This window comes from Myxocyprinus asiaticus, chromosome 25 (genome assembly GCF_019703515.2).
Source record: "Myxocyprinus asiaticus isolate MX2 ecotype Aquarium Trade chromosome 25, UBuf_Myxa_2, whole genome shotgun sequence".
In the NCBI taxonomy this organism is placed as follows: domain Eukaryota; kingdom Metazoa; phylum Chordata; class Actinopteri; order Cypriniformes; family Catostomidae; genus Myxocyprinus; species Myxocyprinus asiaticus.
The window spans coordinates 25,377,560-25,401,228 of record NC_059368.1 but is presented as its reverse complement, the minus strand read 5'-3'; the positions used below and the strand labels follow the sequence as shown (position 1 = coordinate 25,401,228).

The 23,669-nt window shown below is 38.6% G+C and overlaps 1 protein-coding gene across 4 annotated transcripts in view; it reads right to left on the bottom strand.

Moving 5' to 3' along the window:
• Positions 1-23,669, bottom strand: part of daam1b (dishevelled associated activator of morphogenesis 1b) — a 119,295-nt gene that overhangs the window by 72,738 nt on the left and 22,888 nt on the right. For 2 of the 4 annotated variants that reach the window (XM_051654602.1, XM_051654605.1), the window contains exon 1: positions 7,177-7,506. The exons of 1 other annotated variant lie outside the window; for it this stretch is intronic. The gene's annotated coding sequence lies outside the window, so the exon portion shown is untranslated. Of the gene's footprint in view, positions 1-7,176; positions 7,507-23,669 lie in introns of those variants that run through there. One more of the 4 variants, XM_051654604.1, reaches the window with a different exon arrangement.

Here is a 23,669-nt window from a genome sequence, read left to right as displayed (position 1 = left end):
TGTGCCCTGGGAGTGACTGGCAAATTAGATTTCCCTTGGAGTGATGACAACAGGACAAAAGGAAAGGATTACTATGCACTGCAGGCTGTCTGTGCACAGTGTTAATCTGTTTTATGGCTTCAAATATCCCATTTCTCTAGTCTGAAGCATTGAAAATTAATGCAATTCTACAACCTTGATGAAATAACCTTTGCTGGTCACCAGCATTTGTTGTGTTTTGGATACTGGTTCCCAGAAGGGGATGTTAGTGTACTGGAGTCTCCATCAAGATTTCTTTGGTCAACCAGCTTCACGACAAAGACCATGCTGGTTGACCAGCTTTACCAGCTAATATAATGCATGTCCACCAGCTAGACCAGCATCACACCAACAAAAATTGTTGCACCTGTTGGTTGCAATAATTTTGTCACCCGAAAAAGCGATTCTCGAGCATTTTTCCGGAGAGACCCCTGTGAGCATTTGGCCGCATAAATATGGGGAAAAAGGCATCATTTACAGGACGTCTTCATTTCGTCCAAAATATAGGATGTCCCAGCTACTATGGGACAGTTGGCAACCCTAGGATCAAATGAGTTCCACCATCTTCACTCCTAATGATATTCGCAATATTGCACCGTTGCTCATTTGCATTAAGTTAAACTCTCCTCAATTTGCATCACTAACGGTCACTATCACTCAAGTTGACTCAGATCAGCAACTCTCACTGAAAATGAATGTCTTCCAATCGCTTTACTGCAAATTGTTGTCGGTGTGACATTAAGAAATCACCTCATACACTGATACCATGGAGTCACAAAACAGTGATCTCGGGTTGATGAAACCATCTTTTAATGTCAATGCATTGCAAAACAGAACTATCGAACAAAAGAAAGGGGGTTAAAGGTATCCTTGGAAATTGAGAAATGTTTCTCAATGCATTATTGATTTCGAATGTGAAACCCCGCACATTTCACACACACCGATACGTTAATAGTGCTGATCACGCCTAAAATAGCTTTCTTAAATCAACATTCTTGAGAGAGACACTGGAGAACATTTGAGTGCTTCCCCAAGAACGAAGACTCCAAGTCCAGTCTGGGAAGTGAGATATAGTCCGAGGCTTTCAAAAGAGGTGTTAAGTAACACTGCGATCATGAGAAAAGCCATTCATTAATCATGAGGGTGGTGGTAGCTATCAGGCTAATGGCTCTGGCTTCGAATTTTTTATGTTCTAGGGAACATGCTATCTGGATGGAAGACCAGAGAGAGCTCCACAGCCCAGGCCAAGCAGGGATTCCACTGATCCAGCCCTGATGTAAACCCAAAGCTGGGGTTCAGATTCCATACCCCTTTCTGTCAGGGGTAATTTAGAAGCAAAAACAGAAGGGGTACCCCCCTTGCAGACAGCCTGTCAAATATGTTCTGCAGACAATGAAACCACCACCATCCCCCCTTTTAACACTTGCACAAACAGCATACACAAGCGCACACACAATTATGAGCATTCCTCACCACACAACGACACTCCCTCTGAGGGGCAAGGAAAAATTGGGTTAAGCAGAATAGTGATAATGTTTGAAAGACATTTAACCTTTTTTTATTTTCTCAGGGGTTCATTACCCGAGCTATGTTTACAGTAAATTAGCCTGACCCTAAACCAACCCTAACCCATGTACAACCAATTAAACACAAATCCTGGCTTTGCTTGTAATGAAGACAAAAGATTTAGAATTCAGTTCACTCCAAAACCTAGAAAACATTACTTTAAGTGTAGATATTTATTTTTCCAACAGTGTGAAAAAAAATTGGATATCCCATGGTCAATCAAAGGGTGATATAGACACGCATAGTATCTTACAGGCTAACCACACTCTGAATTCAGCGACAGTAGGTGAAAAGTTAATCTGTCTGTGTTTATCGAAATTCAAACAACTGCCTCCAGTGGCCGAAGCTGGAAGTGCTGTTAAACCTATGGGCACATGTGGGCTCCAGTTTCCCAGTGAAATGCCCTAAAACTAGGTTTTATTTTTAGTGCAAAGGATTTCATAGTCAAAAGGAATGTACTGTATGTTTTATTAACCTTACTCCTTAACCCAAAACCCAACCCTAAACCTCCTCAGTGGAGTAAAAATGTCATTTCAGAGCAACAATGCAACCTCTGATTACTTCCTGGTTTACATGGGACCAGAACCAGTGTTTTGAAGGTTGCAGGTAAGTAGCACCAGAGGGAAAGGTGCACGTGTTTGATTTTATGTAAAAATGTCTGACAGAGGATGACACTTGTTAGTAATTTGACATAATGGGACCAATTTCCGATATTCAGAACATTCAGAAGTAACTCGTCAGTTTCATATTTCATAATGTTGTACTTTAAATTGTAATGTTCTTACTTTGTACTATTCCTGTATCTCAACTGGTGGACTTGCAAGAGGAATCATGGGTTTGAATCACAGGAAATACACATACTGATAAAATGTATACCTTGAATGCACTGTAAGTTGATTTGGATAAAAGCAATCATCAAATTCAGAAATGCTAATATGGTGGGTCGGTGTAACTTATAAGAAGATGCTCAAAGACAATGGCATGTTTGGAGATGGTAGTCTGAACTTGCCTCGATAAGGTCTAGGTAAGAGCCACACCTGTGTGTGCATTGGCCTGGGGGCCATGAGAGCTGTGAAGGCCATACAGATGCAAGCAGTTTACTAGAGAGATACAGATGAACTCTGAGACCCTGGAATGGCAGGAAATGACACCTGACTCAGATGTATGGCTGTTTGTTGGCTCCTTTGACCTCTTAAATGCTAATTTGATCCAATACTTAACTTAATGCTGCCAGTTTCACTGAAATACAAGGGATAAAGAGGTATGCTGAAAGCACACTCAGATATATGGTGAGAAAGATCAGTTTTACAGTCGCAGATGTAATTTCAGCCATCTTCCTCCATTCCCCCAAGATCAAAATTGCATACCCTTTGAACATAAATGTAACACTGAACAGACAAGAATTCTCTGTGCTTTGTTGGCAAGTTTAAATTCAGTGACGTGGCAGTTGGTTTGAACTGACTGATGTGTCAAAGTGCTCCTCCGCTGTGGATGCTATCTGTCCCTCCTTTTGCCTGCTGTTGCCATGGCAACCAGCACATGTAACACTGGCCGGCATTCAAACCTTTTTCTACACTAATTCAAGGACGACCACACAAAATTAATTTATATTCTTTATGACTTTTGCCTAAAAAAGTCTCTTCCAAACAAGGAAGTAGCAGCCGCGGGGGACGTGTCCCTCACATCACTCTTTAAAAAGGTGATTTTTGTCCCCCGCGCTTTTCCAAGCTAAACCTATACCGAGTCCAAATGGTGGATTTGTATACAGTATTCTTTGTGTTTTGTTACTCTGGGGTGATTGAGTGACCATCCAGCCAATCACAGGTGAGTTTCATGAAACAAAACAACCCTTACATAACAGGCCATCAGTCAGACAGTCTAATCAACATGGCTCCGTTCATTTCTACAAAGTTGCTTTCAACAATGCTCATTTATATATGTTTTTTATTGGCATTGATGTTGATCTAAATTAATAATCTAGAGATAAGGATCACACAAATAAAAGTAATTTATCGGCATATCGTAAGTGGAGTTTTGTGGAGTTTATATCAGCGCATGAGTCTTCGTTACTATATGCTTTTTACATTTTGTTTGTGAGGTAATAGTTTCGGTTGTTTTTGCCAATTTAAGCAGATTACTTGATCTGTGATAAATATGTAAAACTATTTTTAATATCAGCTCCTGTTTTTTTACCTCTATGGTGGTGTGCAGTTGACAAACTGTAGGAAAAAAGATAGATCTGTTGTGTTCTTAGAACATTTTACTAAAGTGAATAGATATGTAGACACGATTTTTTTATACATAAAAACAAACGGATGTTATTAAAACTCATAATTATTATATGACTATTATTGTTGTCTTTTGATAAAAGTCAAGCTCAGCAACTCACAAACTGTAGGGAAATGATAGATTTTCTTTGTTCTTATAATGCTTAAAACCTCTACTAAAGTCTCTTCGTGGGTCTGTAGACATACAAATTTTAAAGGATTAAAATTTTCTTTTGATCATTGATTCAGTGACTAACTCATTTCACACAAGACACTCATTTGTCACCACCTTCTGGCATCACCAGAAATGGTCACTGAATCATTAAATAGATCTGAACGAATTTTGGTGAACGTAGTCAAAACACTCGAGCCACTTTTCAATCCCACAATGCACAAGCACAGAGTAAAAATTTAATTGTGCACATGCACAGTTGTCATTTTTATAATTTATTAAATAATTTATTCAGGACCAGCTTGTGCTGTCTTTTATTGTCATGTGTGAAACAGATGCGAGTGCTTCACAAGATACCCTTTATTTTTGCAGCTAATTTTGCAATACTTGAATCTTTAAAATACTACAAATAGTCAAAGTAAATAATATGTTTATATTAATATAATACTTATATTATACTTATATATTATTATATACTGAAATATATAATAATGTGTCTGTGTGAGCCACCTACTGACAGCTGTTGTTCCCCCCCTCCCCATTTTAAAATGACTGCTACGCCCCTGCTTCCAAATGACCAAGTCAAACGAGAGCCTGTCAGCTCAATTAAAAAAGCACAAAGAAGATAAACTGATTCCTGCAATCCAGTGAGTGGGCCACACCCTCTTATTAAAAACGGTTTAATATTTAACTTCCATTAGCATATGATATAGCTGATAAGTCAGAAAGAAATTTCCCTGCTGATTTAGCTCAAATATTTACAGTAATTTTGAGCACTGAGGTACATTTACAACTTCTAGATCTGAAAGCAGCTGCAATGTGGTTACCTGAATAATAATTTAGGGACAAACTGGCGTAATCTGGAAAGTTTGGTAATATGGGACGCCTAAAATCTGTTGAGTACATTTCTTACCCTATCACAAGCAAGTTTAAATTATTATGACCAAATTCTAGCTGGCTTGTTTTGTGTTACGGTCTCAGTCAATTGGTTGGGGAGACAATCACAGTACACTGCAGAAATCGAAAGCGCAAAAATGTCCCAGATTAGTCTAATTCACCTTATCAAAGAAAAAAGTTATGTTACTATAGCTCTGAAAGGAGGAAGAGAGGAAAAGAGAGAGATCTGAAGACACTACAGCACTGAAAGTATAACTGTCTTAGTCCTAACCCAGATACCACTGAGGGTGGGTTGGGGTGTGTAGAGCCGAGGAGGGCGGGGCCGGGCTGGAATGAGACACATCCGGTCCCCAATCAGCCTGATGGGGCATGCGAGGGATAAAGGCGGCCGGGGACGACAGTTCGAGAGAGAGAGAATTGCAGGCAGCTGTACTGTGTGGTTTTTGGTTGTGTGTTTGTTTAAATTGTTTATTAAATTATTATTTAAGTTGTCAAGCCGGTTCTCGCCTCCTCCTTTCCACTGAACCCCCTTACACTGGTGCCGAAACCCGGGAAGGAGGAGGGATTCCCGTCGCAGAGTCCTTGACACTGCCGTCCACCCAGGGGAGCGCCGCTGCCGTCCGACGGGGGATGGAGTAGCCCGACCACCCGGACGCGGGGAACGGCCACCGTCCGCGAGGCGAGTGGGGACGGGACTCCCCGACCGCCTGGAGTGAGGGAGCCGCTGCCGGGGGCGGAGGAGTGCCCTGCCGCCCCCCGGGAACGCGGAGGGGTCGAGAGAAGACCGCCGTAAGCGGGGGGAGGAGGGAAGCGACTCCCCGACCGCCTGGAGTGGTAGGGCCGCTGCCAGGGGCGGAGGAGTGTCCCCACGGGACGCCGGGAACGCGGAGGGGCGTTCTGTCCGCTGGGGGTCGGAGGTCTGACTCTGGTCCGCCCGGGGAGGAGCGGCTGCAGTCCGCCTGAGAGGGTGGAGTAGTGATCGAGGACCACGCGACGGCGCATCAGAGAACCGGTGAGTTTCTTTTTCTCTCTCTCCTCTCTCTGTCGCTCCGTGTTGGCCTTTCCCTCGCCATTTTGTTTTGTTGTTTTTCCCCTCCTGTCTCCTCCCAGGTCGAGGAAGGCGGGGATGACCCGCCGGCAGTCGGGGCGTAAGGCACGCCCCCCCCCGGAGAGGAAGGGTGGGGGATGTACGTCATGCCGGGGGCTCCCCGGCCTGAGGCAACGCCGGGAGGAGTGTAGAGCCGAGGAGGGCGGGGCCGGGCTGGAATGAGACACACCCGGTCCCCAATCAGCCTGACGGGGCGCGCGAGGGATAAAGGCGGCCGGGGACGACAGTTCGAGAGAGAGAGAATTGCAGGCAGCTGTACTGTGTGGTTTTTGGTTGTGTGTTTGTTTAAGTTGTTTATTAAATTATTATTTAAGTTGTCAAGCCGGTTCTCGCCTCCTCCTTTCCACTGAACCCCCTTACAGGGTGGTTCACTGAACAGATGTGACAACCGAATTTAGCTTGAAACCAAAAAACTGTAAGTAACCTCAACATGACAGCTCCAAGCAGAGGAGTGGCTACAGTGCCTGAAAGATACAGTAAGAAATGATCACTTATGCTGGAGTAAGTAGGGATAAAGCAACCTAAGAAATTCTTCTCTTTTCAGCACCTCCCATTTCATGCCTGAGAGAGAATGCTCCCAAACACAGAGAAAAAGCAATACAGCGAGGAAACACGATACAATTTGTGAAAGCCCAGTGGAAAAACCATTGATAATACAATGAGGCCAGTAATAAAAGAGCCATTTTGCTCAAGGTGATTTCAGCTCACACTGACCTCCTTATCTCCTCGTGCCCAACCCCTCCACATTTTAACCAATGCCTATAACCCCTTTTTTCTCCTCGCTCTTTTTTTTCTTACAAACATACACCTCTTATGGGGAGTTAATGCATAATTTGCATGAACAGAGTAGTGCTGCATCTTGTCTTGTCACCACATCTAATATGAAAAGCCAGTGCTAATTCAAGAGCTTCAACCGCACTATCAGCAGGTCTTGGTCACTGCAGAGCTGTACACGTCCACACTACACTGTGAGAGAATCCACACCTGCCCTTCAAGGCTTTACAACCAAATAAAAAGCTCAGCTGCCCTTACAGAGAGAACAACACAGAGGAATCGTGCATTCCAAACCACCTTTCAGAAAAGACTGTCATGAGAGTGACAAACCTGGATGTCATCGAATTTAAAAGGCACTGCTAGGGTTAATTTACCTTTTATGCCTTTGTTTATGATCCGTTTAATGTTACATCCCTCAAGAGGAAATAAAACCGGTTCCAGAAAGGATTGACATGCACAAAGGATCTTCCCTTAAAGGCTTGAAAAGCATGTCAATTCAAGGGTGTCACTTCAGTAATCAGAGTCATTCTGAACAAAATAATACCATAGATCAGTCCCAGAAGGCTTCTGTTAGTGCCAAGCTTGAAATCCTAAAGCTGGGTGTACGGAGAAGCAACGAACACAAGAAATCCTCCACGGTCAACCGGTGAACACATGCAGTGTCTGCCTGCGGTTCAACTGCCTATCTCATACAAATGCCCCTCCACCCTGTCTTTCCTTTTCTCTTTACAAAGACACAGGCACAGATGTTACTATCGACAGACCACGCCTCTTTTCAACACCCAGATCTCTCATAGGATCCAGGCAGAATTTAGACTCCACCCACTGCTCTTCACTTCTCTCCCTCTCTAGCTCTCATCAACCCCTTGTGTTCTGCTGTGGCACTGTTTACAGTTTGTTTAGAGAAGGGCTGTGAAATAGACAACTCAGGTGTGTGTGTGTGTGTACACCTTTATTTGTGAGTGTGTGTAAGGGTGGGGAGCTGTTCAAGAGAGAGTGAATGAGAGAGAAACATTTAAGAGCCACATCTTAAGTCGAGAATATTGATATTAAAATCAAGAAATTTGACATTATTGTTTTCATGTGAATAAATAAAGGTACATTTCTAGTTTCACCATTATTTGTACTTCAGACTTTTCTTTTGTTGGACAAGAAAAACTATCTTCATACCATGTGACCCACCTTTGATTTTCAATCATTGAAAATGGGTAAAATTGAACAATTTATGGATGGAGCAATACTGAGAGGTTCATATCACTGTGATTTAACCACATAGGGCCTCAAAAATTAAGACAGAAAAAGGAAAGTTTGTTTAGAATCATCATCTAAAAGGATCTTACGATCCTAGGCACTCCAACTTTGGAAAAACAACCAAAACCTTTTTTGGACACTATTGGCATATAATGAAGTCACCTAATTTAGTAATAGACCTACCTCTCTCTATGTAATAGGGCTGCAACTAATGATTATTTTGATAATCGATTAATCTAATGATTATTTGAATGATTATTCGATTATTCAGCAATTATTGCAACGGTTGATCATTAGCTCTTAACCGATTATTCAGCTTGTACCCCGACCTAAAAGGTTGTATTAAACGTGCTTACTAACAATAAAGAGGACAAAATCATCTTTTAAAAATACCTCTAAATGACTTTCACTGAATTAAAGGGAAAAAATACTTTTTATTACGTTTATTTCAGTAAAGAAATTCACGGCAAAAAATCCTATTGTTATCAAGTGGTTTTGTCTTGTTTTCCATTTAAAATTGTCTAAAAATCCTTAAAACAAGATACATTTACTTGAGAAGCAACATATAAGATACTTAGACTTGCTTTAAGAGAATGTATCTTAAACATAAGTGTATTTGGTATATAAGAGTATTTTTTCACTTGGTTATACTTCTGCAAGTGCAGTAAAGACAAAATATACTTATATTCAAGATCTATTCTCTAAAAGCAAGTCTAAATATCTTATATGCTGCTTCTCAGGTGAATGCATCATTTTTAAAAGGATTTTTAGATATTTCAAAATATTTGTATTTTTGATATTATATTCAACATTCTCAGATAGCAATTTGTTCTTCTGCAGTATAGCTGCTGAAGAAAATGTACGTTGTTTTAAAGGAGTTTTAGATATTTATATAGGAAAACAAGCCAAAACAAAAACAAATCAAAAACGTATTTTGTTGCAGTGTACAATTGGGTGAAGACTACCCTCTCTCACCTTTCTGTTCACTTCAATCCATCTATAACTCAAAAAAAAAAAAAATTAATTAATTAAAATTAATAAAGCTGCATATTGCCAATTTTCTTCATGATAAGAAATGCAGTGACATACAGGTGCATCTCAATAAATTAGAATGTTGTGGAAAAGTTCATTTATTTCAGTAATTCAACTCAAATTGTGAAACTCGTGTATTAAATAAATTCAGTGCACAAAGACTGAAGTAGTTTAAGTCTTTGGTTCTTTTAATTGTGATGATTTTGGCTCACATTTAACAAAAATCCACCAATTCACTATCTCAAAAAATTAGAATACATCATAAGACCAATAAAAAAACATTTTTAGTGAATTGTTGGCCTTCTGGAAAGTATGTTCATTTACTGTATATGTACTCAATACTTGGTAGGGGCTCCTTTTGCTTTAATTACTGCCTCAATTCGGCGTGGCATGGAGATGATCAGTTTGTGGCACTGCTGAGGTGGTATGGAAGCCCAGGTTTCTTTGACAGTGGCCTTCAGCTCATCTGCATTTTTTGGTCTCTTGTTTCTCATTTTCCTCTTGACAATACCCCATAGATTCTCTATGGGGTTCAGGTCTGGTGAGTTTGCTGGCCTGTCAAGCACACCAACACCATGGTCATTTAACCAACTTTTGGTGCTTTTGGCAGTGTGGGCAGGCGCCAAATCCTGCTGGAAAATGAAATCAGCATCTTTAAAAAGCTGGTCAGCAGAAGCAAGCATGAAGTGCTCCAAAATTTCTTGGTAAACGAGTGCAGTGACTTTGGTTTTCAAAAAACACAATGGACCAACACCAGCAGATGACATTGCACCCCAAATCATCACAGACTGTGGAAACTTAACACTGAACTTCAAGCAACTTGGGCTATGAGCTTCTCCACCCTTCCTCCAGACTCTAGGACCTTGGTTTCCAAATGAAATACAAAACTTGCTTTCATATGAAAAGAGGACTTTGGACCACTGGGCAACAGTCCAGTTCTTCTTCTCCTTAGCCCAGGTAAGATGCCTCTGACGTTGTCTGTGGTTCAGGAGTGGCTTAACAAGAGGAATACAACAATTGTAGCCAAATTCCTTGACACGTCTGTGTGTGGTGGCTCTTGATGCCTTGACCCCAGCCTCAGTCCATTCCTTGTGAAGTTCACCCAAATTCTTGAATCGATTTTGCTTGACAATCCTCATAAGGCTGCGGTTCTCTCGGTTGGTTGTGCATCTTTTTCTTCCACACTTTTTCCTTCCACTCAACTTTCTGTTAACATGCTTGGATACAGCACTCTGTGAACAGCCAGCTTCTTTGGCAATGAATGTTTGTGGCTTACCCTCCTTGTGAAGGGTGTCAATGATTGTCATCTGGACAACTGTCAGATCAGCAGTCTTCCCCATGATTGTGTAGCCTAGTGAACCAAACTGAGAGACCATTTTGAAGGCTCAGGAAAACTTTGCAAGTGTTTTGAGTTGATTAGCTGATTGGCATGTCACCATATTCTAATTTTTTGAGATAGTGAATTGGTGGGTTTTTGTTAAATGTGAGCCAAAATCATCACAATTAAAAGAACCAAAGACTTAAACTACTTCAGTCTGTGTGCACTGAATTTATTTAATACACGAGTTTCACAATTTGAGTTGAATTACTGAAATAAATTAACTTTTCCACGACATTCTAATTTATTGAGATGCACCTGTATATTATGATTCAATAAGTCACGAGCCATCACGTTATAATCTAGCAGCATTAAGCGTGCACACTCGAGGGACAAGCGTCCCCGCAAAAAAGTGAGTCTCAGCCAGGTACAGTTTCAATCTCTCCCCCTTAGATCAAGACATTCGCGCAACTCATAGAAGAGGCGCTGACCACACAGAGAAATGCCAGTTTCGGAGTTTGTAGTTATTTACATGATCTGTTTCCGTATTATTTGAACTTTAATAAAGCTATAACACATTAAATATAACTGCATTAAAGATGTAACGCCAGGGTGTTTCCTTTAAAGACGCTCGACACACAAGTTTTGCTTCAGCGGAGTGGCAGCTCCGGCTCCACTTATTCCACAACGAGAGTGATTCTGTATTTATTTATTTTGTATTTTTGCATTATAGTTTCCTCATACTTTGCGATCTACATCACCTGAAGCTGTTTGGCAAGTTTAGAGTGCATCTGGAATGTGAGCTGTGTAATTCTTCCTCTCCTCAGTCAGTGCTGCTCTCGCGCGTCATCATTAGAGTTTAATGTGATCTCATGTTATGTTAAATGAGATCAAACGACTATTCGACAATTTTTTTTATTGTTGACGTTGTAGATAACGTCGACTAATCGTTTCAGCCCTACTATGTAAAAATAATATAATGCTGCTGCCACCTTTCTACGGTTATTTTTTACCTGTAGTTTTGCTCCAAAATCATAAGTGAAATTTTTAATTTTTATCTCCTCTCTACAAAATGCATTGTGCAGTAAACAGGAAATTATATTAAATATTTAAAATATTTAATATTTGAGCTTTCATTATCATTTATGTTTATCTTTCACCTGTAAAAAACGTACGAAATATGAAATAATAAGCAGGTTAATGTACAGACGGCTACTTCAGGATGATACAAAACTGTTCATTATCACTTACATATTCCTTGAAGACATCCATAGCTTTGGTAGGCTTCATTATCTCTAAACGGACGTAAAGGCAGCCTATTGTACAACCCCAATTCCGAAAATGTTGGGATAGTATGAACAATGCTAATAAAAACAAGTAAATTATATTCACCTTTTGCTACACTGAAAGCACTACAACTGCACATTACACTGTGCCCAATTATTAGGCAAATTGTATTCCTCAGGATTAATTTTATTGTTGAACAAACACAATGCTCTCAGTCAATCCAAATGTTATTGAACCTCAAACCTGAATGTTTAACAAAGAAAAAGTGAGTTTAGTCTTTCTCAGGGGAATATATAAGTGTGCACAATTATTAGGCAACTATCAGTGTGCACAATTATTAGGCAACTAAATTACAAAAATAATTTCTCCCAACTCAATTGCTTATTCTCAATTTTTAGTGTAGGTGCAACAAATAAGTAACACAAAATGACAATTAACATTTTTGGCCTTTCAAAAATATTCAGTGACCAATATAGCCACCCTTCTTTTCAATAACTGCCATGAGCCTTCCATCCATGGAGTCTGTCAGTTTCTTGATCTGTTCACGATCAACTTTAGCTGAAGCAGCAACCACAGCCTCCCAAATGCTGTTCAAAGAGGTGTATTGTCTTCCCTCACTGTAAATCTCACATTTGAGAAAAGCCCACAAGTTCTCAGTAGGAATTAAGTCAGGTGAGGAAGGGGGCCAAGTCATTATTTGGGCATCTTTGAGGCCCTTGCTGGCTAGCCAAGCAGTGGAGTACTTGGATGCATGTGATGGAGCATTGTCCTGCATAAAGAATGCTGAGGACTTCTTCCTGTACCACTGCTTGAAGAAAGTACTTTCCAGAAACTGGCAGTAGGTTGGAGAGTTGAGTTTCAACTTGAAAAGGTCCAGCTACCTCATCCTTAATGATAGCAGCCCATTCCAGTACCCCTCCTCCACCTTGCTGGCACCTGACTCGAAGTGGTGCCCTGTGTCCATTAGTGATCCAGCCACGGGCCCATCCATCTGGTCCATCAAGATTCACTCTCATTTCATCTGTCCATAAAACCTTTGAAAAATCTGTCTTCATGTATTTCTTTGCCCAATCTTGATGCTTCAACTTGTTAATCTTATTCAGTGGTGGTCGTGTTTCAGCCTTCTTGACCTTGGCCATGTCTCTGAGCACTTGACACCTTGTACTTCTGGACACTCCAGGTAGGTTGCAGTTCTGGAATATGGTAGCATTGGAGGATAATGGGTTCCTGGTAGCTTCACATTTAATTCTTCTCAAGTCTTTTGCATTTAATTTGCACCTTTTCTTCTCCATGCCTTTTTTTTTGCGCCCCAGTTGACTATTCGCAACAAAACGTTTGATTGTCTGGTGGTCATGCCTCAATAGTTTAGCTATTTCAAGAGTGTTGCATCCGTCTGAAAGGCATTTTACAATATTTGACTTTTCAGTGTCAGTTAAATCTCTTTTTTGGTCCATTTTACCTGAGGTAATGAAGCTGCCTAATAATTATGCACACCTTGATATAAGGTGTTAGTCACTTTCGCCACACCCTCTCTCATTACACAAATACATATCACCTGAAAATGACTGAATCCAATAAGCATTCAAGTTTATATGGTTTGGAGTTGGAAAATGTGCATGGAAATAATGATAAGATCAGAATACTCACTTGCCTAATAATTGGGCACGCAGTGTATATGATGTTTTAAACTGTGAATTTCATTTTTTTATTTTTTATTTGTTTATTTATATTAATTTCAAATCAGATGATTGCAACACGCTCCAAAGAAATTGGGACAGTCGTATGTTTCCCACTGATCACCATTTCTTCTAATAACACTTATTAAGCATTTGGGCACTGAAAACACAAGTTTGTTAAGTTTAGAAAGTGGACATTTCCCGCATTCGTCCATTATGTAGGTCTTTAGCTTTATATGGGGTCTTCGTTGCCATATGGTGTGCTTCATAATGTGCCACACATTCTCAATTGGAGACAGGTCAGGACTGCAGGCAGGCCAATCTAGCACCCGCACTCTATGCTCACACAGCCATGCACTTGTAATCCAGGCAGTATGTGGTTTGAAGTTGTCCTGCTGGAAAATGCAGGGACATCCCTGGAAAAGATGGTGCTGGATGGCAGTATATGTTGCTCCAAATTTTTACATATCTGTCTGCATTCATGGTGTTCTCACAGATGTGTGAGTTATCCATGCCATGGGCACTGACACACCCCTGGCCCATACAGACAGATGTAATCAAATAGATACATGAACTGGCTTCTGGACCTGATGCTGATAACAGCTTGGATGGTCCTTTTCCTCTTTGGCCTTGATAGCACGATGGCTGTGTTTTTCAAAAACGTTTTGAAATGTGGACTCTTTGGACCAAAAAACACAGTTACACTGTTCTACTTTCCATCTAAGATGAGATCGAGACCAGAGAAATCAGCAGCGCTTCTGGACAGTGTTGATGTATGGCTTCTGCTTTGCATAGTAAAGTCCTAACTTGCATCTGTGGATGCAGCAGCGAGTGGTGTTGACTAACAAAGGTTTACTAAAGTAATCCCAAACCCATGTTCATGATATCCATTACAGATGAATGTTTTTTTAAGACAGTGATGTCTGAGGGATCAGAGATCATGCGCATTCAGAAATGGTTTCGTCTTGCCCTTTACGCACTGAGATTTGACCAGATTCCTTGAATCTTTTAACAATATTGTGCACTGTAGAGGGTGAAATGCCCAAAATCCTTCACATTTGTATTTGGGGAACATTGTTCTCAAAGTGCTGGATTATTTGCTGAAGCATCTCTTGGTAAATTGACAAATCTTGAATGATCCTTACTCTTGAAGGAATAGGCTGTTTTTGGAGGCTCCTTGTATACTATGACACGACTGCCTCACCAGTTTAACATCTCCTGTTTCACAGCACCTTGTTTTTTCCAACTCGTCAAATTGTTATTAGTCTTAAATTGCCCGTCTCAATAAAAAAAAATAAAAAAAATTAAACTCACAAGGTAAAACATCATATAATGTGTAGTTGTAGTGCTTTCAACATAGCAAAGGCTGAATATAATTTACAAATCACTCCTTTTTGTATTTATTCACATTTTTCATACCGTCCCAACTTTTTTGGAATATTGTATATGATATTATTTGGTCCTTCTTGCAAAGCATTTACTCTACTGTTTATTTTCCACTTCATAAGGCTTGGTTAATAACTAACAATGTGTAAGAAATATGCTAACAATTAGGCTCAGTTCACCTGTTTAATCAACCACACAGTTACATAGAAGGCATCTGCTCTGCTCTGCAGACTTACTGCTCAAAAGCACCGCCAGCAGCTGCAAAAACAGACGAGTCCCATTCCCATCGGAATAGCCTTGAGAGAGAGAGAGAGACAGACAGACAGACAGAGATATTATAGAGAGGTGAAAGAGAGCTTAGGGTTATGAGGAGTAGAGGGTGGGTAGGTTGGTAGGGTTTTAAAACAGAGTCCAGACCTATTATTACCATTTGATTAATTCTTTATATGTAGGGATTAAGGATGAATTTATAGAGAGATTTTGGCCAATACTGATAAATGATAATTATGTTATGGCCAATAACTGATATGACTGTAGATATTATAAATCTAAACTGGTTAGCAGCAATCTAGAATTTTACATGTAAGTGTAATCATGGATCAAAACTGTATTATAATGTTCAATAGAAAAAACTGCTAACTGTTTAATTCTTTAAAAGCCTGGCACGGAGTTTAATGTATGAATTAGGGAAAAATTAAGCGCTTATATTTTCTGCTTCCAATATCAGAATAATCAGACCGAATCGATAATATTGTCTGTTACTGATATGGTCAATGATCTTACATCCCTAGTGGAGTCTAATGGTAAAGAAACAACCATGCAATATCCAGATAAGAAAAACATAATTTCCCTAATAAATCTATTAAGGTTTATAGTCCAGTTAATCTATTAACTGATTTTTTGCATAACTCTTTTTATCTAAGTACTGTTTTAAAAAGAACATTTACATTAGTGTTGTATTTATTTTATTGTACTGCTAACATTATGACCGACTATCAGGAGCATGGCAAACTACCCATTCCAATTCATAAAAAGTACTTCAAAACACCAGTAAAAATGCAAAGTAGCCATTTTGCTATTGGAATCAAGTATAAGCATTATAAGGCCTAAATCAATGCCACTGAAATATAAGATCTATCAAGTATTAAGTTTAGCAGGAAGCTGCAATTTTTAAAGGTAATTTTAGATTGTGGCTATGCAGTGGATTTGTTTTTGGAAATCTGCTAAAAAAAATCAGACTCCCAAAAGAAGGGCAACTTGTACTTGATGCTTTTGCAGGTCTGGTCATGACTTTCGACTGCACTGTCATTAATGACTATAAAAACACATCATCATGATTACCAAAAACAACAGCTGGATTGCTGTCTTATACAGACAATAGTGATGGTTAGGTCATTGCCTCATAAATGATGATTAGAAATGATGAGATCACTGAAGCCTGCTCAAGCTGCATTACTGCCAGCATCATTGTGCTCTTTATTTCAAAATACTTCTCAGAATTAGCCACTTTTTTTTAGCCATTAAGCTCATAGAGCCTTGGTCTTAGTCCAAAAGTAACACTAAAACTGAGTTTGAACTTTATTAGGGAATATTATTAATTGGTTAATTTATTAATATCAACCAACATTAATTGGTTTCAATTTATTTGCTGATGAAAGTGCCTTGCTGATCAAAGCAGTCTATAAGAGAATAATACAAATTGCCGATGATGCAGCCTGGCAGGTGAGCACGCTCTGATATGTGTGCGTGACTTCCTGGGTCATTTCTCGAACTAACCAATGTCATTTCATCTCACCTCTCATCTGCTGAGTCGAAAATTTAATACATTAGAAAAGTCATGTTAATAATACATTTACAAAACAGTTTCTGTCTGGAAATACATATGTATGGCCTGCAAATTTTGTAAATTCATCCGCCACCGTCAGGTTTAGAAAAAAGTTAACATTGGTTCCTGCGATAATAATGTAAATTATGCACGTTTAGGTCTGGAACACTTCCATGTCTTTTATAAAGAAAACCTTACGGGACATTTTTGACAGGTAAAATAAATAAATAAATAATTAAACATAGTAACATCATTTAGCCTAGCCTCCTATGATGAAGAACTCGTTGCCAAAATTTGTGGCATGTTCTGCCAAATGTACTGTCAAACAAGCATGGAGACATGCTGTGAAAGACAGAACAAGATCTCAGTCTCTCTCAAAAAGACATCTCCTGAACACCATGTATGCCTGCAACACAATGCCACGTCTGGGCAGCAGCTGTGCCGTCACAGAGGGCTCATTTTTTTTCTCTTTTATGGGCTTGTTTCCGCATATATGTGAGCTGAATCAAAGTTATCTGATGGAGCTGTGCTCAGATGATTATTGCTCTGTTTGGTAATCCCTTATGGGATCTGTAACCTTTCATTAAGTGGTAAAAAACAAAAATTCTGTCGAACATGGAGGATAACACATAAAAATCAAATAATTATGATAATTATGTATTAATTACTTAATCCAGTGCAAGGATTATCACTTGTAGTGATAGCCCTCAAACATTTTAAATAAAACTGCAATTTATGAATGCTTTAAAAAAGTTTCCCAAACACTCCCCCTTTCATCCACTGATGCGATAATCTGACGTAGTGCAAGCTGTGAGGCAATTGTCTGTGTTCCACGACTGCTATCACATTCATGAATAAAGTATAATGTGTGAGGCACAGCAACCGATGGACTTTCTGATGCCCCCTTTGGATAAAATGGTGCCTCCCTAGGGACTTGTTGCCCCACGCAATCTGCGTATAGGCAGGGTTGTGAGGGTTACTTTTAAAATGTATTCCACTACAGATTACAGAATACATGCTGTAAAATGTAATTTGTAATGTATTCTGTTAGATTACTCAAGGCCAGTAACAAATTCTAAATACTTTGGATTACTTCTTCAGCACTGGTAGATTTTTTTCAGTTGTTAAGACAAAATACACATGTTAAAAATACATTCTCTGAAAAATCTAAATATCTTATGCAGTGTTGTTTCTAAAAAAAGATAAATCTAATTGATCTTGTTTCAAGGATTTTTAGATATTTCTACAGGAAAACAATACAAAATTTATTATCAAAAATATGATTTTTGCCCTAATATAACAGGTCTGACTAAATAAAAGAAATTATGATCCAATGTGAATTTTCTTGATAAAAAAATATGATCGTGCCTGGTAACATGTGCATGTAAAATGGCTATAAACAGCATTTTAGCTTAGCGTAAAGCTGACAATTTACACAAGGTTTATTTCTATTTCTTCTGCTCCAAACTTACTTCAAACGTACTTCTCTGTCTGCTCGTATGAATGTAACACATCATAAGAAAGTGTTTCACCACTGTTCACATGCACTTTGGATCGCATCATTTATATGTATAAATGTTTTTCATCTGAAAGGACTAAATATTAAATGAAACAAATGACAATAAAATGCAAAGTAATCTCTTCAGTAATCAAAATACTTTTTGAATGTAACTGTATTCTAATTACCAATGATTTAAATTGAAATTCTAGTGGAATACAGTTACTTATATTTTGTATTTTAAATACATAAACCCGTTACATGTATTCCGTTACTCCCCAAACCTGCGTATAGGGACGTAGACGATTCTGAAAAGAACTGTGCATGCATGTTGTTGTTTTGGCACACCAATTTCACTCAAACATAAAAGCCACATCATCCAGAGGCATAGCAAATTTAAGATGTGCAATTTCCACAGAAACCACAGATCCAGTTCTCCCTGCCTTGAGACCCCTTCATATTACAAATTAAATGCTTGGAGAAGGGCTCTGCCCACCCTCACCAATCTTCTAATTAGCACTAGCATCATGGGATCTGCCTCTCACAGACATTTCTTGATCACTTGCAGTCCAGTATTCTGCTGTGCTTCAGCCCTGCTTTGTTACAAGAAAACAGCATCACTCTCACACGTCAGAACATAGGAATAGTTTTAAAATTGAGCTTCCACACATGGAAGGAGGAGTGGAGGAACAGACTTTAGTCAGAGGACACACCATTTTTAATCTGAGATGGCAACAGAACCTGTTCAGTAAGTGGAACTGATCATTCAGCTAACGAATCATTGTAATGGATTATTAAACTATTAAATGGACTCAGGGCCCATATTCATATTCAAAATGTAATTCTTAAAATATATTACTCTTGGTCAACACTATTAATAAATATGTGGTTACAGTCTTGTACCTCTGTCAATCACAGTGTAATTGTTGTTTGTCTGAAATTAATAAAAGGCATTTAAAGGAACAGTTCACCCCAAAAATCAAAAAATTTCTCATCATTTACTCACCACCATGCCCTCCCAGATGTGTATGACTTTCTATCTTCTGCATAACACAAATTAAGATTTTTAGAAGAATATCTCAGCTGTTAGTCCATTCAATGCAAGTGAATGGTGGCCAGAACTTTGAATTTCCAAAAGCACATAAAGGCAGCATAAAAGTAATCCATACGACTCCAGTGTCTTCAGAAGCCATATGATAGGGGTGGTTATGAAACAAAGCAATATTTAATTTTTTATTATTTTTTTTAAACAATAAATCTACTTTCAAAAAGCCCTCTTATGCACATTCACGGGAGTTCTTGTTCTTCTATGTTTTGCCACATTTCTCGTGCTTATCGCCACCTACTGGGCTATTACGCAAATATTTTTAGCCATAAGCAAAATCAAAAAAAAAATAAAAAAAATATGCAGATGCCATTGTAAAAATAAGGACTGGGTAAAAGTGTAATTTAAAAAATTCTGATTAGGTCACTAATTTAACTGGAATCTGCATCTCATGTAAGTGTAAATGATTTTGAACAAGTATGCATTCTTTTAATGTGTAAATGACTGAGTTCACCTTTAAATATACTTTGACTAAAATCTATTGAGTTCCATCCTACATTCATGAAATTACATTGCTTTACCTCACAGTGCAATAAGCACATTCTGAGCCACAAATGCCTTGTGTCACAACAGAAAAGGGAGTGATGAAATTAATAAAGAGAATTCAATGATAGAGTGAAAATGTAAGTGAGAAGGGAAGGGACAGAAACAAATAGAGGAGGAACAGATAAAGCACAGGGCATGGTGCCAGACAAAAAACTTAGAGAAAAAGAGAAGGGCTTTTTGTATGGACTTGGTAATTTGTACATAGTGGGCATGCATGACTCTTTATAGCACCAATGCTTAAGAAAATGTACACTCATCCTAACCTCTCTTTCTCCCCTTCTGATCTCAGCATATGTAGCTTTGGTTTACAAAGGACATGCATTTAGGGTGCATTTTCCAATGTGCATTCCAAAGCCATGATGTTGACCAAAGCTTTTTTCTGCTATTTGGAGAGCACTTAGCATTATCACCATTACTCTAAATTGCCCAAGAGTATGGTTGAAAAAAAGACAATCATTAGTTAAAGAGACAGGGATTGTTCACCAAAAATTTAAACTCCATCTTAGGTGTTCCTAACTGCCTCAGTCACCATTCACTTTCATTGAAATTTTTCCATACACATTAAAGTGAATGAGACTGAACATTCTGCATAATATCTCCTTTTGAGTTCCACAGAAGAAAGAAAATCATATGTTTGGAGCAATGTGAGGGTCCGTAAATATGACAGAATTTTCATTTTTAGTAGAACTATCCCTTTATGCTCTACATTTAAGAGTTGCTATTCCGAACTTTCAAAAGATCTTACACTCAAATGCTGCCAAATGCGAACTATGCGAACACCGAAAAAGGACCGCAGCTGTTAGAAAATCTAGAACCATGCTTACGCCAGATTACTGGAATTTGGAGGTTAACAACTCTGCTTCAACTTGTTGATCCCAGATGTGTGCTGTTCATTTTGACGGTGGAACACTTACCCGCTATAATATAAGTGTTCTCTCTCCCGGTCAGCGTGCTGGGAATGGCCTGCAAAAGGCTTAGTCACGCTGTGTTATCCACAGGCATCACTCTGTTCCCTAAGAGCCAATAAAAAGACTGTGCTGATGAGGGGTTCAGAGGTTTCCCTTTCTGTTATGAGGTATGGCAAGATCACATTACGAAAAACTATCCATGTGAAACATCTGAATCAGTATGCCCCACACTGCACTGCATTTTCCAGATTGAAATATCCCAGGAAGATAAATATCCAAAGGCGTCATGCAACTTTTCTTTTTTTTTTTTTAGGGGGCATTAATGCCAGTCCTCATTCACTTGGTGCGATAGTAGGAGTAGGGATGTGAGAATCTCCAAACTGCAAAGGCAGAAGTTGAGTTTAAACTTTGTGCTTAGATAAGACTTGGTTTTGAAATGTCTTAGTGCAATGACCTATTTTTTAGGAAAATAGCAAATTGCAACTTCATTACCAGACAAGGCACCAACAGTTTGCGTGCGTACACCCACAGATTGCGCAAACACTCCCACTCACGGCCACTTGCGCTTTGTGCTGGCACGAAAATTGCACTTAGAATTAGCACTCTTGCGAAAATTATGTAAGATGTTGTGCACGGTTGTAGCGCGTAGCGAAAATAAAAAGCCCACCGACTCTTCAATGACATGCACTGTATAAAGCTATCAAATCTCCTAGATGACATCAAATTTTTTGATGTCTGAGTTTTTTTGTCTACTTCAATGTTTCATCAGTGGAACTATCCAAAACACTTTAAACAACAGTACAACCCACTGAAGAGACTGTATCCCTCACAGCCTCGTTGTCATTCCCATCCAAAATCAAAGATGCAGCTGCTGTGAATAAGGTCTATAACACTGGTTTCTGGTTCACCTGACCCTGATCAGATGTGTTTCTTTGGGGACGCTTGCATGCATCCTTGTGTTTAAAACAGAAAGATGAAGCGCAATGGAATAGAACCGAAATCAGAGGTTTTGGGAGGTATTTTCAAAAGCTAGACTATTATTAACTAGAGAAGCGTCATAAAAAAGCAACACTTATGTCAAGACAAAAAGTGCAAGTCACAACGCAATGGCCAAAGACTTCAATCTGCATGTGCATGGCTATAGCAGTGACACTTTCAATGTGAATTTAAAGATGATACATTTTACAGTAGCTGTCTAACAGCTAAAGCAAAGCACTGTTTAATTAAAACATTATAGGTAAAAAATATATATTATTTGAGAAATATTCTGCATAACATTTCTTTATTTTAAATGTTTTTTGTTTTTTTATTCAATTTTATTCAAATAAAAAGCAGTTTGTTGATTGAGCACAAAATCCATCATGACCCATCGAGTAAGACATGACAAAAGACAAAAACACTTTAATTTTAGTTGTTGTCCTAATAATTTCAAGACTTGTTAGTTTAGTGGTACCATTTTTTTTATTAGCGTGCAATACGGTTTGGGTTCACAAGTTGTAATCAAAATCCACTCACAATTCATTCAAAAAAAAGTCTGAATGGGCTTGACACTTCTGCAAATATCCCTGGGTTACAGTAGGCTATAGCATGCTAGAAACTGTGGCAGGAAGTATATTAGCACTCACATTTCCTATCTCAAAGCAGACCCACATGCTTCTGATTGTGTATCGTTATCAGCACCAAGAGACAATGTCAGGCTAAAGAAATAACCAAATGACTGTTGGGAAAAAGGAAACAAACATATTGGTCACTGCTGACTCACAAAGTGCTGCTAAATCCGGTTATCCTCTTACGTGTTTTAAACCTGCCCAGATGCACACGGTTAAGTCAAAACACATGTGAAAAAAAAACAAAAATGACTTTGAATGCATATAAATTTGATACAGAATGCAATATAATACTGTAACAATTAATAACAGATATAATAGCAACAGGAGTGGTGGTAAACCCAGGTGAGACAAGTGAACAATGCCGATGCTCCACCCATTAGCTGAGTAAGAGGATAAACCTTCAGCAAGTGATGTTTACTGTTTACTGAAACGTTGCTTGATGCCAGACTATACAGTGACCTGATGACTTCCTGCCTCGCAGTGTACTGTTCAAACAAAAGCGAAAAAACAGGTTTGGCACAAGCGATTTAGAATGAACTTTGTACAACATTAACAGAATGAACCATGCACAAGGTTTAGTGACACAAAAATTACATTTGAAAATAGAAAAATAGAAATTGAAAAACAACAGAAAAAAATAAATTCTTCAGGAACACTGCTCTCATGAAATGGTGATATAAGAACACTGCTGACAACAGTGCTCTGTTTTACCTAAGGTAACAGTGTTAATTGTGTGTACTATTTATGCTTGTGTGAATGATTTAAATGACAGGAATCAGTCTGGAAGACCAGGTTATTATCATTATTATTATTTACTTTGCCAAACAAGTAAATAATTGTTTTAAATGGGAAAATATCATGTAAATGCAATTTTTTATACAGATATTTTGTTTCTTTTGAAAACAATGATACAATAATGCAATACAATAAAACAATATAGAATAGAAATTCTTTAAATGCATTTTATTATTTTTGTTTGTAGTACTGTAAAGACTAAAGGTGAAGTGTGCAATTTTTTCCTATCTCAGCTTAAAGGGATAGTTCACCCAAAAATGATAACTGAAAATGAAAATCATTTCCTCACCCTCACGCCATCCCAACTGTGTATGACTTACTTTCTTCTGCAGAACACAAAGATCTTTAGAAGAATATTTCAGCTCTGTAGGTCCTCACAATGCAAGTGAATGGGTAGCTAAATTTTGAAGCTCCGAAATGCACATAAAGGCATCATGAAAGTAATCCATTTTGTCAAATATATCTTTAAAGCGATATGATAGGTGTTGGTTAGAAACAGTTCAATATTGAAGTTTTTTTTTTACTAAATATTCTCCTCCCTGCCCAGTTGGTGGTAATATGCATGGAGAATGTGAATCGCCAAAATCAAAAGAAGAACGTGAAAGTGAAAGTGGAGACTGATAGTACAAA